This window comes from Setaria italica, chromosome VIII (assembly GCF_000263155.2).
Source record: "Setaria italica strain Yugu1 chromosome VIII, Setaria_italica_v2.0, whole genome shotgun sequence".
Lineage (NCBI taxonomy): Eukaryota > Viridiplantae > Streptophyta > Magnoliopsida > Poales > Poaceae > Setaria > Setaria italica.
Genome location: NC_028457.1, coordinates 30,994,318 through 31,012,747, shown reverse-complemented (window position 1 = coordinate 31,012,747; position 18,430 = coordinate 30,994,318).

Genomic DNA, 18,430 nt, shown 5'->3' with positions numbered 1-18,430 from the left:
TCTTCCGTGGGATGCTGCATTACTATGGGCTCGAGCTGCAGCACCTTAGTCCCAATGGGATCCAACACATTGCAGCGTTCGTCGCGCTGTGCGAGGGGTTCCTAGGCATCGAGCCCAACTTCTTGCTCTGGAAGTACTTCTTCGCGGTCAGCCTGTACCAGAGGGCTGAGAAGAAGGGGAGCCAGCAGCGGGTGACCCTGGTGCCGATAGGGTGCGCCGCTATCCACCTCCGCCAGAACCGTGCTAAGGAATATATGGCGATGAAGACCGCGGCATCCTACAAGGGGTGGCATCAGCAGTGGTTCTACATGAAGAACTACGCTAATTCCCCCTTGCCGGCGTTCACCGGCCGCGTCATCGAGGCGGCGCCGGAGCTGTGGTCGTACAGCCCGGTGGAGAAGGAGAAGAAGCGGATCGCTGGCCTGCTTCAAGCCATCAAGTACCTGAAGGGAGAAGGCCTGACTGGGGCTGGAGTTATCGGGGCATACCATGCTCGGAGGGTGGCGCCGCTGATCCTCCGGGTTCACTCGCTTGCTGACATGGTTCCCGGTGCGCCGATCGAGGGCACCGTCCTTGCGACGGGTGCGCTTGCCAATACTGAGATCCGGCAGCGAGTTCGGGAGGCGTTGGACGACAAGGACGCCGACTACCTGGTGCCCGGTCATCCTCCGATGCGCCCGGATGAGAATTTCGTCGAGCTGGTGAGGACTTCGCGCTCTCGTTCTTCTTTTCTGCACTTCTTGATTCGTCTCTCTGACGTGGGGTTCTCATGTCTGCAGGGCCACATGACCAAGGTCATGGACTCGTGCCTGCTGGTGCCAGAGGACGCCGAGCGGCGGCAGCAGAACCGCCTCCTCGCCGAGAAGCAGAAGAGGCGCAAGGACAAGGAGACGGCGAGGAGGAAAAAGAAGGCCGCCAAGGAGCTCCAACGGCGGTGGCGGGGCCAGGTCATGTCGGACGATGACGATGATGAGGAGGAGGAGGAAGAGGAGGAAGACGAGGAGGAGGAGGAGGAGGAGTTCTGGCCCCCCGGCCGGGCGCGCTCGTCATCCGGGAGCAGCGCTCCCAACCGGCCGTGGGGGGCAAGCCGAACGGATCGCCTTCCCAGGACCCGGCCCCGCAAGGCTCTGGGACCACGCCCCAGGGGTCGGCGCGGGATGCACCTCGGGAGTCAACGGAGCCGACCCCCGACCCTCTGCCTGCGTCCCGCGAGCAGAGGAGTAGCAGCAAGCGGCCGATGCCAGATGCCCCGGGGTCGGCGTCGAGCTCGGAGGCGAAACGCGCCCGCCATCCTCGCGCTGAGGGAGTGTAAGTGGAAATTCCTCGTGCACCTTGTTCTTGTCCCGGCATCGAGCCATTTTTGATGATGTTGTTTGTTGTTTCACAGCGCCGCCCCTCGGGATTTCGTCCCGCCGCTGGCGCCGAAGAAGGCGCTACGGGTGTCATCTGCCTCCGCGGGGCGAGACGCGACCCTGCCGGCGGTGAGAGGTGGTGTCGCTGGGGAGACCGCGGAGCCTACCGCGGAGGTGGCCTCTTCAGCGGCAACTGGAGGAAGGGTGCCGCAGCCGGGCATGGGGCAGGGTCTGACCCCTGCTCCGCCTACTGCCTCCGCGGCCGACCCTACGGGACAAGGGGTTGCCCCTGGGGTCCCTCCGACCGGCGAGGTGATAGACCTCGAGGCGGAGGAGCCTGCGGCTCCGGCGGCGACGGCGGAGATGGGGGCAGTGGCCCCAGTGACCGCGACAGAGATAGCGGTGGCGACGAAGGAGGGAAAGTCCACCCCCGCGGCCACGACGGGGACAGCGGCAGCGGTGGAGGCGGGGGTACCTACCCCAGTGGCCGCGATGAAGGCGGCGGCAGCGGCGGAGGCAGGGGTGCCTGCCCCGGCGGCAATGACGGAGGCGGGGACGCCTGCCTCAGCGGCCGTGATAAAGGCCGCGGCAGCGGCGGGAATGGGAACGCCTACTCCGGCAGCCGCGACGGAGATGGTGGCGGTGGCGGATGGAGTGGGACATGCGTCGGCGTCGATGACGGCCGCGGCGACTTCGACAGAGATAGCGGCGCATGTGCCGGGGCTGTGGACGAGGCCGGCGGCATCAGGGACGGTGGCGCCTGCCCCGGCAGCGGCGTCGGGGACGGCGGCGCCGGGGTCGGCCGAAGCGGCCTCCACCCTTGTCCCGGGTAATCTCATTCCTAAGGTGTGGGGTGGGACTACCCTGCGCTGGATGTCCCGTGATGACCCATAGAGACCCCTCTTCATGCTGGACGATGCCGGGGAGTGGGGTAAGTGGCAGGTGGTGTAGGGTGGGCTTGCAAATGTCTGCACTGCCCTGTCTTCCGTGATAGGGGAGCTGGACGGTGTCGTCATCTCCGGTGGCCAGGTACGGTATTCTTCTCGGTGGTTGTTTTTCTCTCGTCTCTCCATTGCTGAGCATAATTTGTTTTGTAGGCCCTCCAGGAATGCAGCCGGGGGAAGTCCGATTTCCTCCGGCTCGAGCGGGGGCTCTAGGAACGCTTCTCTGCGGAGAGGCAGCGGACCGGGGAGCTGACCGCGCAGGTTGCCACCACTCAGCAGGTCATTACCGACCTACAAAGGCACGAGCAGGCGGCGCGGGAGGACGCGCGGCGGGCAGTGGACAAGTTCTAGGCCGTCATCGAGAAGGCTCACCTCGATCTTGAGGAGTTCCAGACTGCTGCCGAGAAGGCCCGCCACGATGCCGAGGAACTCGCACGGCTGAAGAGGGACTATGAGGCCCTTCAAAAAACCGTTGAGCGTATCCAGCGCGAGCGGCAGAAGGCTTGGCAGGAGTGGGACTTCGAGGCGACCCGGAAGGCCGAGGCCGAGAAGATAGCGGCCGAGCTCGGGGCGGAGGTTAGTCAGCTCCACGTGCAAGTGCAGGGGCTTTAGACCGCCGTGGCCCAGGGGCTCGACCAGGAGCGTGAGCTAAAGGCTCAATCTAAGGGTAAGGCTTTTCCTGTCCCTTTGCTTTTGCGGTGTTGCGATGGTTTCTGACTTGGCGGATTTTTTGTGGACGGGCCTCACAGATGAACTTGCCCGGCTGAGGGAGGTCCTCGATGCGGAGCGCGCCGAGCATGGCAACCTGCGGGACATGGTCCGCATTGTCTACGACGGCCTCGGCGTGGTCTAGGGGGAGGGGATGAGTTCGCTGGTGGCTCGTGTCCTTGGGACGTACCGGCGGGCCCGTGAGATCGCTCGGGAGGCATTCCACGTCGGTGTGCGGGCCTTCGGCGTCTTCGGCTCCCACTATTCCGGCATCAACTTCGCCGGGATGAGCGGGGGGTACGCCTCTGGCTACTCCGAGGCTGAGTTGGACGAGATCGACGCGTCGGTGCTCAATCCAGCGGAGGCCTTGGTGAAGCTTCTGGAGGATGAGGCTGTCCCGCCGGAGGACCCAGGGACGAGTTAGCTGTATCGGGCTTAGATGCCCCAGAATGGAAATGTGTTAGTCAACTTTTGAACTTGCTTTTGTAGTGGCCGCAGGGGCCTTTTCTATAACTTGTCAAAAAATGTTTTTGATCCTCTTTCTTGTTCTTTGGGTTTGGAAAGTTTAGGGTGCGGGTCGGGCGCGTCAGTAAGCGCTGATGAGCGAAGGCACCGTAGCCGCTGGGGCATAGGTTTTTCGCAGTCCGATCAGTCTTGCCTGAGCGTCGTTTGCGCACTCTCTCCTTTTCACGCCCAAATGTTTAGGAAGAGGGTCGGTTCGGAGAAAAGGTGTTTTGAGAAGACGTCAAGTACCTTGGGCCGGAGGCCCTGATAGCCCCCGAGGGGTATGCGACCCTAGGGCAGAGCCTGGGTCGGATATCCCTGAGCTCGGGACGAGACTCGAATGAGATCGACTCAAAATTGCCTTTTTCCGTGAATTAGAAAGTTACAGGAGTATGTATGTACAAAACTTGGAAACAAAAACTAAGGGTAGAAGCGTCTTAGCTGCTCTATGTTCCAAGCGTTGTTGAAGATCTGTCCGTCAGGGGTTGCTAGCTTGTACGTGCCTGGCCGTAGTACTTGCGCGACGATGAAGGGTCCTTCCCATGGAGGGGTCAGCTTGTGCCGGCCTCTGTTGTCCTGGACGAGGCGAAGCACCAGGTCGCCGACGTTGAAGGCTCAGCCTCGTACCTTACGGCTGTGGTATCATCGTAAGGTCTGCTGGTACTTGGCCGAGTGTAGCAGGGCCACATCGCGCGCTTCGTCGAGCTGGTCTTGCGCGTCTTCGAGCGATGCCTGGTTCCCCTATTCATCGTACGCATTGACCCTCGGCGACCCGTACTCCAAGTCGGTGGGGAGGATTGCCTCAGACTCGTAGACCATGAAGAACGGGGTGAAGCCAGTCGCCCTACTGGGGGTCGTCCTCAAACTCCATAGGACCACGGGGAGCTCCGCAACCCACCGGCCGCCGAACTTTTTGAGGCGGTTGAAGATCCGTGGCTTGAGACCCTAGAGTATCATGCCGTTGGCCCGCTCAACCTACCCGTTCATGCGGGGATGCGCCACGGCCGACCAAACCACTCGGATGTGGTGGTCATTGCAGAACTGGAGGAACTTCTTCCCAGTGAACTGCGTGCTGTTGTCCGTGATGATGGAGTTGGGGACTCCGAAGCGATGGATGATGTTGGTGAAGAATTGTACCGCCTGCTCGAACTTGATTTGTGCAACCGGTCGTGCCTCGATCCACTTTGAGAACTTGTCGACGGCGACAAGTAAGTGGGTGAAGCCCCTGGGTGCCTTCTTGAAAGGTCACATGATGGGGATGGTCTGGAGCGCCTGTGCGGGCAGTTCAGTTGGGTTTGGTGCGTGAAGAATTGGCACCCCTCGCAGGTGCGCACCACGTGGGTGGCGTCGGCTACTGCCATTGGCCAGTAGAAGCCCTGTTGGAAGGCGTTCCTGACGAGGGTTCTTGGCGCGGCATGGTGGCCGTAGGCCCCGGCGTGGATGTCCTGTATCAACACCTTTCCCTGCTCGATCGGGATGCAGCGCTGGAGGATGCCGGTGTGGCTCCGTTTGTAGAGCTCCTGGTCGATGATGACGAAGGATTTGGCGCGACGTGCAATCCTGCGTGCCTCCGTCTTATTCGTCGGGAGCGTCTCGCGGATCAGGTAGTCGAGGTATCGGGCGGGGGGTCGGATCCCTCTGCTGGGTTTGTGTCGATCTCCATGACCTCGGGGTCAGAGGGGTCGGCCTCCGAGTCCAGGACAAGTGGCGTGTCGCCGACCCCTCCCGGATCGGCGCCCGGGTCCAGGACAGGTGGCACGTTGCCGTCCTTTCCCAGGTCAGCGCCCGAGTCCGGGACAGGTGGCGTGTCGCCGACCCCTCCCGGCTCCTTGTAGCGGGTGGAGGGCTTGTACTGGTCGCTGACGAAGACGCCGTCGGGGACGGGCTTTCGGCCGGATGCCACCTTTGCCAGTTCATCAGCTGCCTCGTTGAAACCTCTTGCGACGTGGTTGAGTTCCAGTCCGTCAAACTTGTCTTCGAGTTTGCGGACCTCATCGCAGTACGCCGTCATCTTGGGGTCGTGGCAGCTCCACTTCTTCATGACTTGTTCGACGACTAGCTGAGAATCGCCTCGGATGTCCAGCCGCTGGATGCCCAGCTCGATGGCGATGCGAAGCCCGTTGAGAAGAGCCTCGTACTCAGCAACATTATTAGATGCAGGAAAATGGAGGCGGATCATGTACCTCATGCGCACGCCGAGAGGAGAGACAAAGACCAGACCCGCTCCGACGCGAGCCTTCATCAACGACCAATCAAAGTACATTGTCCAGTACTCCTGCTTCTCCGACGCGGATGGCGTCTGGATCTCCGTCCACTCTGCGACAAAGTCGGCGAGTACCTGGGACTTGATAGCTGTACGGGGGGCGTAGGTGATGCCCTGGTCCATGAGCTCGAGTGCCCACTTCGCGATCCGTCCCATGGCGTCCTGATTCCGGATCACTTCGCCGAGGGGGAACGACAAAACGACCGTCACCGGGTGGGAGGTGAAGTAGTGGCGCAACTTCCTCTTCATGATGAGGATGGCGTAGATGAGCTTCTAGGTCTGTGGGTAGCGAGTCTTGGACTCGGACAAGACCTCGCTGATGAAGTACACCGGGCGCTGCACCTTGAGGGCGTGTCCCTCTTCTTCTCGCTCCACCACCAGAGCAGGAGCGGCTCCCCGTCAGTCGGCGGGACCAGGATCGGGGCCTTTGTCAGGAGGTTCTTGAGCTGGTCAAGCGCCTCCTGGGCCTCGGCGGTCCACACAAAGCGGTCGGTCTTCTTCAGGAGTCGGTAGAGAGGGAGCCCCCATTCGCCGAGGCGTGAGATGAAGCGGCTCAGGGCTGCAAGGCATCCCGTGACGCGCTGAACTCCCTTTATGTTTCGAATCGGCCCCATGTCGCCGATGGCCGCTATTTTCTCCGGGTTGGCTTCGATGCCGCGCACGGAGACGATGAAGCCCAGCAACATGCCCCTCGGAACCCCAAAAACGCACTTTTCGGGGTTGAGTTTGTAGCGTTTGTCCCTCAGCCTCTCGAAGGCTAGTTCGAGGTCGGGGATGAGCTGGTCGCCCTTTTTGGACTTGACTACGATATCATCTACGTAAGCCTCAACGGTTCGCCCGATGAGGTCCCCGAAGCACTTAAGCATGCATCGCTGGAACGTAGCCCCCGCATTTTTGAGGCCGAACAGCATCTTAACGTAGCAGTAGTGGCCGAAAGGAGTGATGAAAGAGGTCGCGAGCTAGTCGAACTCTTTCATCGCGATTTGATGGTAGCCGGAGTACGCGTCAAGGAAGCTAAGGGTTTCGCACCCTGTGGTTGAGTCGACAATCTGATCTATACGTGGCAAAGGAAATGGATCCTTTGAACACGCCTTGTTGAGACCGGTATAATCAACACACATCCTCCATTTCCCATTCTTTTTTCGTACAAGAACAGGATTAGCTAGCCACTTGGGGTGGTACACTTCCTTGATGAATCTGGCTGCCAAAAGCTTCTGGAGCTCCTCGCCAATGGCCTTGCGCCTCTCCTCGTCGAAGCGACGCAAGCCTTGCTTCACCGGTTTGGAGCCAGCCTTGATGTTCAAGGAGTGCTCGGCGACTTCCCTCGGGATGCCGGGCATGTCCGAGGGTTTCCACGCGAAAACGTCGCTGTTCGCGCAGAGGAAGTCGACGAGAGCGCTTTCCTATTTGGGAGATAGGGTAGCGCCGATCCGAACGGTCCGGCTGTTGGAGCTGCTGGGGTCGAGAGGGACCTCCTTGACGCCTTCGGTGGCCTCGAAGGAGGTGGCGGACTGCTTGGAGTCGTGTGGGTCCTCGGCGCTCTCCGCGAGCTGGACCGCGGGATCCTCCACGCAGGTGATGGCTGCGGCGTACTCGCAGCACTCCCCATCGCACTCGTACGCCTTCTGGAAAGATGTGCCGACGGTGATGACCTCGTTAGGCCCCGGCAGCTTGAGCTTGAGGTAGGTGTAGTTGGGGATGGCCATGAACTTGGCATAGCACGGCCGCCCCAAGATGGCATGGTAGGTTCCGCGGAAACCCACCACCTCGAAGGTGAGGGTCTCCTTCCTGTAGTTGGAAGGAGTCCCAAAAGTGACGGGCAGATCGATCTGCCCAAGTGGCATCGCCCGTTTCCCATGCACGATGCCGTGGAACGGCGCCTCGCTGGGCCGGAGGCGTGAGCGGTCGATCCCCATGGCATCGAGAGTCTCGGCGTAGAGGATGTTGAGGCCGCTGCCTCCGTCCATGAGCACCTTGGTGAGGCGCTTGGTGCCGACGTTGGGGTCGACGACGAGCGGGTAGCGCCCTGGCTGCAGGACATGATCCGGGTAGTCGGATTGGTCGAAGGTGATGGTGGACCTTGACCAGTCGAGGAAGGTTGGCGTAGCGGGTTTGGCCACGTAGACTTCGCGGCGCTCCAGCTTCCGGCGGCGCTTGGAGTCGTAAGCCGCCGGCCCGCCGAAGATCATGAAGCAGCTGTCCACCTTGGGGAAGCCGTCTTCTTTCTCCTCGCCGTCCTTCTTCTCTTCGTCGGGCTTCCGTCTCCGGTCGCCCTTCACTTGGTTGCCTACAAAATACCTCTTCATGAGGTTGCAGTCTTTGTAGGCGTGCTTCGCAGGGAACTCATGGTTCGGGCACGATCCCTAGGCAGCTTGTCGAAGAAGCCGGGGGTGCCCTCAGGGGGCGGCTGGCCTTGCTTGCGCTCAGCAACGGCTACGAGGGGAGCCTCACGCCGCTGCTTGTTCTTCTTCTTTTGCTGGCGGTTGGAGGTGCCTTCGTCGGCGTCCTCCTCCCGCTTTGCCTTGCCCTTGGAACGATCAAAGATCGCCCCGACGGCCTCTTCACCCGAGGCGAAGCTGGTGGCGATGTTGATGAGCTCCTCCGTGGTCCGCGGGCCCCTGCACCCTAGCTCGTGGACCAGGGGCCGGCAGGAGGTCCCTGCCAGGAAGGCCCGATGACGTCGGCGTCCGCGACATTGGAGAGCTCGGTGCGCTTCCTGGAGAAGCGCCGGATGTAGTCGCGGAGGGACTCGTCCGACCACTGGCGGCAGCTCCGGAGGTCCCAGGAGTTGCCAGGGCGCATGTACATGCCCTGGAAGTTCCCCACGAAGATCTCCTTCAGGTCGTTCCAGTTGCGGATCCGACCCGAGGGGATGTACTCCAGCCAGGCTCGCACCGAGTTGGCTAGAAAGAGAGGGAGATTGCGAATGATGAACAGGTCATCATCCGCCCCACCAGCCTGACATGCAAGCCGGTAGTCGCTGAGCCACAACCCGGGGTTCGTCTCCCCGGAGTACTTGGCCACATTTGTGGGCTGCCTGAAGCGCGTCGGGAATGGCACGTTTAGGATGCGCGTGGAGAAGGCCTTGGGCCCCGCTGGGTCGGGGCTCGGGCTGCGATCTTCTTTGCTGTCGTAGCGGCTGCCACGGTGGACGCGATAGCCGCGGTTCACTCCGTCCTCTCTGTCCGCGCGGGAGCGCCTCCGCGCGTCCAGAGTGTCGCGAGCGTCGCGGACGGTGCTGACGTGCCGGTGAACGGACTGAGACTCACCTCCAACAGGCGGCGGTGTCCGTCGAGCGGGCGCGGCCTGGTTCACCCTGGGAGGGGGCTGGTGGACAGACTCCCCCCGCCTCTCGGGAGGTGCGGTGGGCGCTGCCCTGCTAGCGGTGTGCCCGCGTCACCGGGACGCGGAGCTCTCCGCCTGCTGGACGGCGGCGCACTTAAGCAGTGAAGCGTCCCCACATAAGTAGAGACTAAATGTGTTGCAAATATCAGTCCCAGGAGGCTGATAGCACATTTATTCAACAGATAATTCAATTACCGTACAACTCCCGAGGAAGTGGGCGTGAAAGCCACGCAGCGATAAGAAGCAAATAAATAACAGCGGCTAACCAAGCGACTACCAAGAGACAGCACTCGGGACTACACGGCAGCAGAAGCATCTTGTGAAGGCCAACACCACAGGTAGCGTTGGGTGCGGACACAACCTCCTACTCACACTCCTCGGCGACGAAGTCCGGGTCTTCCTCTATAGCAACGAGGCAAGGGTGAGTACAAAAGTACTCAACAAGTCCAACCCCATCCACGGAGGGGGATACAATCAAGTATATGCACAGGATATAACAAGGATAGGCTAAGGTTTATTTGCAATAAAGCTAGATTTTCAACACATGCACGGGTTCATTTTCCAAAAGATTTTGCAAAGCTTTTCCTTTAGTAACCGAACATTGAGTGGGGTTGATCCTACACAAAGGATCCAAATTTTATTGCTATCGGACTCCCCATCCGCCATAGCTCACGGCACAACTGCCGGACACTTCCAAAATCCAACACACACTCCTGAAACCATCCATTCCCATGTGCTAGTTATGTGACCAAGCCGTAACTCGTCCAATGCCGTGGACACGGCTACCCGGATAGGTTTTAACTCTGCAGAGGTTGTACACTTTTCCCACAAGTAGGGTACAGCAGCATGATCACCTTAGTGCCAGTGCGGATCCTAACAAAGCCATTACCCACCTTAACTAAGACTGACTAGTCCACACGGAAGCACCCAAAGGGTTAACGACTCATCCACGAGGCCGTAACCAGGACCTACGTCACCAAGACCTTACTTCCTTTTCCATGGGCTCCCGTTGCTCACCAGCACACCTGAAGACCATCAGTTTAGCTAGTGGGATTTATGCTAAGTCGTTGCCCATACAACGGTCGAGTGGTTGCACGATGGTTGAATTAGGCAAGATGACACATCAACTCAGTCCTTAACCGTGACAAGATGGATATCTTCCAACCTTGCTCAACCACTAAGGTACGAGCACAACATTCTGGCATCTCACTCAGAAACGCCCATCCATCTCATCTACAAATTCCTTGCCTTTGAACCCGGAAACCCATGTTCCCATTTGAACACACTCACGCATTTATTTTCCAAGTAAACCATTGTAATCATGATTGAAGTTGAGTAACGAATTCCTAAGCATTCTAGCAGTAGTTATCATCTAAATAGAGCAAGTCATATTTAGAGAATAACATAAGATAACAAGGAATATTCATAGCAATCAAGGGGTGGCTATCCAACCACGTCTTGCAATAAAACAATATGCATTTTATAAAATAGGTCGATAGGTTGTGTTTGAAAAACTAGGAATTGAATATGCATCAAAGGGTGAGATTGGACTTGCCATCTTCAAAGCCTTCCGGGAGTTCCGGCTCGTACTGCTGGTCCTCGGGCTCGGGCTCGCGGTCAAACTCCTCCTCGCACTCCTCCTCGGGTATTCCGCGATCTATGGCACACACAAACGGGCACACAAATAAATAAAAGAAAATCGGATTTTACCCGTTGAGCTCCGAACAGAAAACGCGAACGAAAAAAAGGTAGGATGAGTATTTTTGGGAAATTTGGATATGGATCAGTGGAAGTATATTGGAGGATGACGTGGTCAAATTTGAGATTAATTGGAGGAAGTTTGGCGCATGAAATGACGAGTTAAACATGGATTAGGGGCTTAAAAAGGAGGTTTAGGACTGATTTGGGAGGAACCAGGGACCTATTTATAAATATTTCTGGAGGTGGAGGGGCTTATCCGAGAGAAGTTCTTGAGAGTGGTGGAAGGGATTATTTGCAATTTGGGAAAAGGTGGGGGTCAGATCGGGATTTTGAGAAATTTTCCCCTTCTCCTTTCTTGGGCCGGCCAGGAGGTTGGGGAGGAGTGGAGGGCTGACGGCGGCCGGCTGGCCGGCCTCACCGGCGGCGGCCGTGGGGCGGAGGAGGTGGAGGAAGGGGAGAGGATCCCATTTGGCCCATTACCTCGGGCACTTGGAGATGGGAGAGGGGCGGCCGGCGGTGGTCAAGTTGGCGACGGCGCTCGGGCGGCGCACGGGTGGCGGCGGCGGCGTTTGGCGCAAGGGCAAGGCGGGGAGGGGCAGTGGCGCTGGTGGATGGAGGATGGGGAGAGGAGCCAGGCGGTGAGGCCCTTTTATAGGCCGGCGAGGGTGGCCGGCGGTACGGGACCGGGCAATGGCCGGCGGCGTGGCTCGGTCGGCACGGCACCGGTGGCGTGCGGTGGGCGACGCCGGAGGGGAGGTAGGGGCCGGCGGTGGGCGGTGTGGAGCGGGGCCGGAGGTGGGGTCGGGCCGGCGGCGGCGTAGGGGCCCGGCACGCCCGGCCGCCGGGAAGGCATGCGTGCGCGCGCGGCCTGAGGGGCACCGGTGCGGCACGCATGCGGGGCCGGGCCGGCGGGGTCCCGGGCGGCGCTCCAGGTAGTAATTGCGGGGGGGGGGAGGGGCGATTGGGCACCGCCCGAAGGGAGGGGCCAGCTGGGGTCCGGCCGGAGGAGTGGCGCCAGGAAACTAGGAAGAAGAAAGGAAGAGGAGAGAGAAGGAGGAAGGAGGAAGAAGAAAGAAAAAGAAGGAAGAAGAAAGAGAAGGAGAAAAAGAAAAACAAAAGAGAGGGGGAAAAAGAGAAAAAGAAAAGGGAAACCGGCGGCGATTGCGGCACGCGGTTGTAGCACGCGTTGCGGTCTGTCGACCGGCACGTGGCAATAATTACGGGCAAGGACAAAATGATGGCTGTCGGCTTGGGTGCCGGGACGACGAATCGCTGGGGAGATTTTAGATTTTCGGGAGCTCAGCGGTAAAAAGATTTTGAAAGCAATTTTTAACGGGTGATTTAAGGTGGTGATTTTTGCGGATGTTATAAGCAGGTTGTGCACCTCTTGGTGCGCCTGAAGCTCCCTGGGCGTTGCCGGCTCGGGGAGTCGTCGGAGCAGGGCCACCGCTGCGGTGATGTTCTGGCTGGTGCGGGCGAAGAGCTGAGGGCGATCTTCGTTCGCGCAAATGCGTTGCTGGACATCGCGCACCCGTTGTCGTGCCCCGCCTTCGTTGCGGGGGCGCTCGACCTCCTGGTGGGGCGCCGCGCGCGCCTCCGGCTGTCGTGGCTGCACCGGGGCCCTGGCAAGGGCCCCAGTCGTAGCTGCGACGCGTGGTGGGGGAGTGCGCTGCCTCCCTTCGGCGCCGTCATCGTTGGATCCTTCAGAGTGCACGTCGGCCATGAAGCACTCACGCGAGGGGTGGTGGCTCCCATTGTTGGAGCCGGCGTCGGAGGTTGTCCTCGCCACGCCCACGAGCTCGTTGCTCGCGAGCGGCACGGTCATGGATCGCGCCAGGAGGCGACCGTAGGTCGCCGCGATATTGCGCAGCCCGAAGGGCCACTCCTCCAAAGGGAGTCCGTGGCGCGCGCCCGGTCGCTCGCCACTATCCCGGCAGCGGAGCCAGAGATGACGGGGCGAGCGGGCAAAACAAGGAGAGGGATCAGCTCGATCCCTTCCCCCGTGGCGAGGAAGTCCAAACTCCCGAAGCGGACGAGGGAGCCCGGAGCGAAGCTGGCATCGTGGCTGGCCATCTGAAGCTGGTGATGTACGCGCAAAGGTCCCCTACCTGGCGCGCCAACTGTCGTTGTCAAGATTAGCGGATCAAGACCACGACTAGTAAATTTCTTTTATGCGCGTAAGGCTTCGGATGGTGGCGTGAGAGGACACGGGGTTAGACTGGTTCGAGCAAGGGAAGCCCTACATCCAATATGAGGAGCTGCTCATGTTACTCACGCAAGGTCTGTAGTAGGGGTTACAAACAGGTGAGAGAGGGAGCTGGTCCCAAGTCTCTTGGGTGTGCACTGATGCTCGTAAGGAGAGTGTGTGGGTTCTGTTGGCTTCAGAGTCCTCCCCGGTATTGGGGCCCCTGGTTCTCCCTTTATAGCGCAAGGAGGGCTCAGGGTTACAGGTGAACCAGGTCAGTGGAGAAGTAAAAGAGATAAGCTAAGTAAAGTACAAGGAGAAGGAAGTCCCCAGGTCACCGCCTCCTGCTCCGGCCTTCGGCTCCTATCAGCGCGGCCACCGAAGGAGGGTGGCTATCTTCGGATCCTGTCGACGATCTTCCTGGCGACCGCTGCTGCCAAGCATGATGATGGTGTTCGGTCGTGGCAACTGTGCACGTTGGGGAAGACGGCTGACCCCTGTTGTCCTGCTTGCGGCCCGTGGAACACGGACGTCGCGTCCCTGTCGCCGGATACGCTGGGCGCGAGAACGGGCGGCGCGTGCTATGAGTGCCCTACGGCGAATCAGGGGGCGCCGCGGTCACCGTAGCCTGTGCGGTCGTGGCTACAGTGTTCCGTCCGGGTACTTGTGGTGGGTCACGTCGAGCGGCGCGGGCTCCTTTCTACGCACCAGAGCCTCGGCGCATTTATGGCGAGATCGGTGGGGGGCCCACGAGATCTGCGCACTCGTCTGCCAGTCTGCGCCCGAGGCGGATACTTCTCTTGTGGTCCCGGATGAGTCCGGCCCCCTACGCCCGGGGTCGGGGTAGGCAGAGTCTTGCGGCGAGGGGTCGGGCGCTCCCGACCCTAGGACCGCGGGTCGGGCGAGGCGGAGTTTCGCCATCGAGGGGTCGGGCGCGTCCGACCCCGGGGCCCTGGGTCGGGCGAGACGGAGTGGGATGCTCCTTGCCTATGGCGGGTCGGTAGTGATCGTCATTACCGCAGGTGGGCCTGGGCCTTCATGATTGTTGTCTTATGGGGCATTAGGAGGTCATTAGAAGGTCGTTAATATTTCCCCCCAACACTGAGTAATAACTGGGTGGGTTTTAGGATTTCAGAAGGAAGTGGATCATTTGAAACCATAACCCTTTACCCCTGATGTCTTCAACTATGAAATTAGTCATTTATGTTAGGACTTTGCTTATAGATATTAAAAACTTAAGCATTGCAGCGAGGCCAGATTTCTGTTATCTGTAATTTTCATACCTTGTTAAATTGATTTATGACCAATAGTCACTGACTGCACAATTACATAAAAGGTTATATAGTACTTTGGTTATAGGTACACATAGCCTTAAAAAAATCACATGAAGAAGAAGTTCTCAAAATGAAATGGTTTCCGTGGATCCAGTATCTAGCTCAGATGTGGTCACTACCAGTACAGATGCCCAAACAGTGGCCCCTATTGAGATAACCGAAGATCAGTGTAAGGATGTTGATGAAACGAAGGTGGACAAAAAGAGCCTCACTCCCCAGAACGGGTGTTGGTTCTTTGGAGGAATCTCAACTTATTGGGCGAGAGAAAGAAAAAATCCAAAATTATAGGATTAATCTCAAACAAAGCTAGCCAACAGAGTCAGGTGATCTTTGTTTGGGGAATGGGTGGTCTTGGAAAAACCACTCTAGCCAACGGCATTTATCAAAGCCTAAAGTTAAGTGACTTGTTTGAGAAGCATGCTTTTGTCACAATCATGCGTCCTTTCAATCCTGCAGATCTACTTAGAAGTTTAGTTGGGCGATTACAAGAAGAGTCTTCTAAGAAGGAAGAATTCTTGAACAATAGACCCAACAAGACCGAATCATTAGCAATGATAGGGGTTGAAGCCTTGACTAAAGAGTTGAAAAGGCTTTTAGAAAAGAAGAGCTACTTGATTATTTTGGATGATTTGTCATCCATTGAAGAATGGGACCATATAATACAAGGGTTTTCTTGGATTGGAAAAAACAACCAGAATAATTGTGACTACAAGGGAGGAAAGCATTGCAAAGCATTGTTCCGGGAAATATGGAATAGTACACAACCTTGAAGTTCTAAAAGAAGAGGACGCATTTAACCTCTTCAGCTTAAAGGTAATATAATAGAAACCTTGTCACTTTTGCTTGATTTTAAATAGCATTATTACTACAACAGTCTAACATTTCGTAGAGGTTAAAGATGGTCCTGTCGACAAAAGGGAACATATGGGAACATGCAAATTGTTTGACTTTATTTTATCATTTGAACAACTGAACCAAGATGATCAATACATTGATATTCAGCAGGCTGTTGCCATCCCAATTATTGCCGCTATCATAATTTTTGCCTCCGAGTACATCAATGTGCCCGTTCTCCCTTTTAGAAAAGACAAGACAACAAACACCACTAGAACACAGCAAAAATGTGTTTTGTCCTCTTGTTGAACACAGTAGAGAATGCTTTAATTTCTTTTGTCCTTATTTGTTTAATTCCCATTCCTACTCATTTATCCATGTGAAACAACAAAATAGTTCTCATTTTTCTGAGGATCTTAAGGTACTTTTGTCATTATATTAGGTGACTTTTCCAATATTAGGAGTTTCCAATAGCACTGTCAACTATCTATTTTATTTTTTCTTTGTTTCATTAATGAAAATTATTTGCAATTGACTATGAAGATAATATTATTTAAAAACTATTAATTACCCCTACCCACTAAAACACTGAAAACATCCACGGATTGAGTAGTAGTATTCGTTGCTTCATTTGGTTGCTAAAGAAAAGTATTAAATGTCTATTGGTCTTCGTAGCAATGTTAATAACTTGGGGATTTTTACAATTATTAAAAAAATTTGAATCTAGTATAATAACAATTTGAGATATTACTATGAAAAGAACATGATGTCATATGTATATTAAATTATTTTCAGGTAGCATAGCCTACATTTGTTTTGAGTTGTTGCTACGTGGTGTGTCATATTTCACTTCGAGTGAATGTCCTTGTATATTTTTTATCCTTACTTTTAGGGACTAGGACTATATATATGTCACTCAAGCATTTTAGGGGTTTCCACCACCTGATTTTCAGCTATCCAATTTCAAGATATTAACTCAACTTAGACCTAACTTCATACTAACAAAAGGATCAAGTGTTATATTCGGGTATCTAATAGTTAAATTTTTATTACACTCTTATTACTTAAAAATTATAAAAAAAAACATGAATGTAACTTATGGGTAGACTAACCCTAATTCAAAATTAAACTGATTATAACTATATGGTATAAACAAAAGTCAGTTGTCATTTTGAGGCTTCAAAACATATAAATTTCTTAACTTATATACATATCACCCCTAAAGCATAACTGTTGGCATAAAACTGCGGGACCAAATTGTGGTGTTGAAGCCATCTAAAACACTCATGTGAAACTTAGTGGTTCCCTAGTATTTAGGAAATTTCCTTAAAACATAGCTTCAGCTCTATTGTAAACCGGTCTCGTATACCTCAGATCATCATATTTATATATGTTAGATTAAAGGAAACTAACAGCTCTCATCAAAGGTGGTCTACTATAGAAAAAACATTAAAAGAATAATGGGCAAGTTTTATGAAAGGCAACTCCCAAGAAAGTTCGTGAAGTTGTGAGAATTTTCAGCAATATTTTGTAAAAGAATAATGGACAAGTTTCAGCCAAACTTACAAAAAAAAATTATATATCACCAAGTTTCACAGGAAAAATGTTATTTCAATATGTGCTTATCACTGTGCACAACCAATTGTGCGACCTATCACTAGCAAACAAAATATCAACAAGTAATGCACAATTATTATTTTTTAGATTAATACTTAAATTGCATTAAAATCAGGTATTTGGGAAGGCTGCAGATTTTGTTAAGCGGAATCCAGAGTTTGTTGAAGAAGCAAACTAAAACTTAAAGAAGTGTGGTGGACTTTCCTTTGTGAAGGCAACAAATTTGATTAAGAAGAATCCCGAGTTGGTTGAAGAAACAAAAAAAATCCTAAATAAGTGTGGTGGACTTCCCCTTGCAATAGTTACATTAGGTGGCTACTTGGCAAGCCGGCCAAAGACTAGAGCTGAGTGGAGAAAGTTGAATGAAAATATCAATGCTGAGTTAGAGATAATCCAGAGCTTGGGATGATAAGAACCGTCCTTCAGACAAGTTATGATGGTTTACCCTATGAACTCAAGTCATGTTTCTTATATCTGTCCATTTTTCCTGAGGACCACATCATTAGCCAGAAGCGTTTGGTGCGTCGATGGACAGCAGAAGGGTACTCACACGAGAGGCGTGGCAATTCTGCCAATGAAATGGCTGAAAATTACTTCACAGAACTCAAATACAGAAGCATGATTTTACCATTTCAACAATCAGTTCACAGTAGAAAATCAATTGACCTTTGTAAAGTCCATGATCTCATCCGTGACATTGCCATCTCAAAGTCAATGGAGGAAAACCTTGTTTTTAGACTGGAGGAAGGATGTGGCTTGAGTACCCATGACGCAATTCGTCATCTTGCAATAAGCAGCAACTGGAAAGGAGATCAGAGTGAGTTAGAGAGAATAGTTGATCTGTCACGATTACGATCACTAACTGTGTTTGGGAAATTCAGGGCATTTTACATTTGTGACAGGACGAGGCTTCTACGAGTGCTCCACTTAGAAGATATAAAGGATCTAAAATATTATCAACTTGATCATATTTGGAAGCTTATTCACCTAAAATACCTTTCTCTACGAGGATGTATTGGTATTGAGCTACTGCCAGATTCATTGGGCAACCTGAGACAGCTCCAAGTGCTAGACGTCAAAGGTACATGCGTAATGGCTCTGCCCAAAACCATCATCAAGATTCGGAAGCTACAGTACATCCATGCTGGTCGGGGACTAGATTATGTAATAGAGGAAAAGGACAGTTTAACTAGGAGATGTCTTTGGGGGGCGGGTCAATGTGCAACATGTTGCGTAACTCTTCTTCGGGACATTGATGGCCCTCTCCATAAGGCCCTTACAAGGAGTGATGCATGCACTTTGGCTTGCTGCGCAATTCCCTGCTGGCATGACAGGAGTTTATGCAGAAAGAGGCGCTATGGTGCCAAGGGGGACAAGAAAACTGAAAGAATTGCACACATTGCGGGAAGTGAATGTCGGAAGGGGAAATGCTGTTCTACAGGACATCAAAATGCTCACGGGGTTGCGCAAGTTAGGAGTTGCCGGCATCAACAGGAAGAATGGCCCAGCTTTTCGCGCTGCCATTTCCAATCTCAGCAGGCTGGAAGCACTATCTGTGAGTTCGGCAGGGAAGCCAGGTTTGCATGACTGCTTGGATGATATATCCCCGCCTCCAGAAAACCTGCAGAGCCTCGAGCTCTACG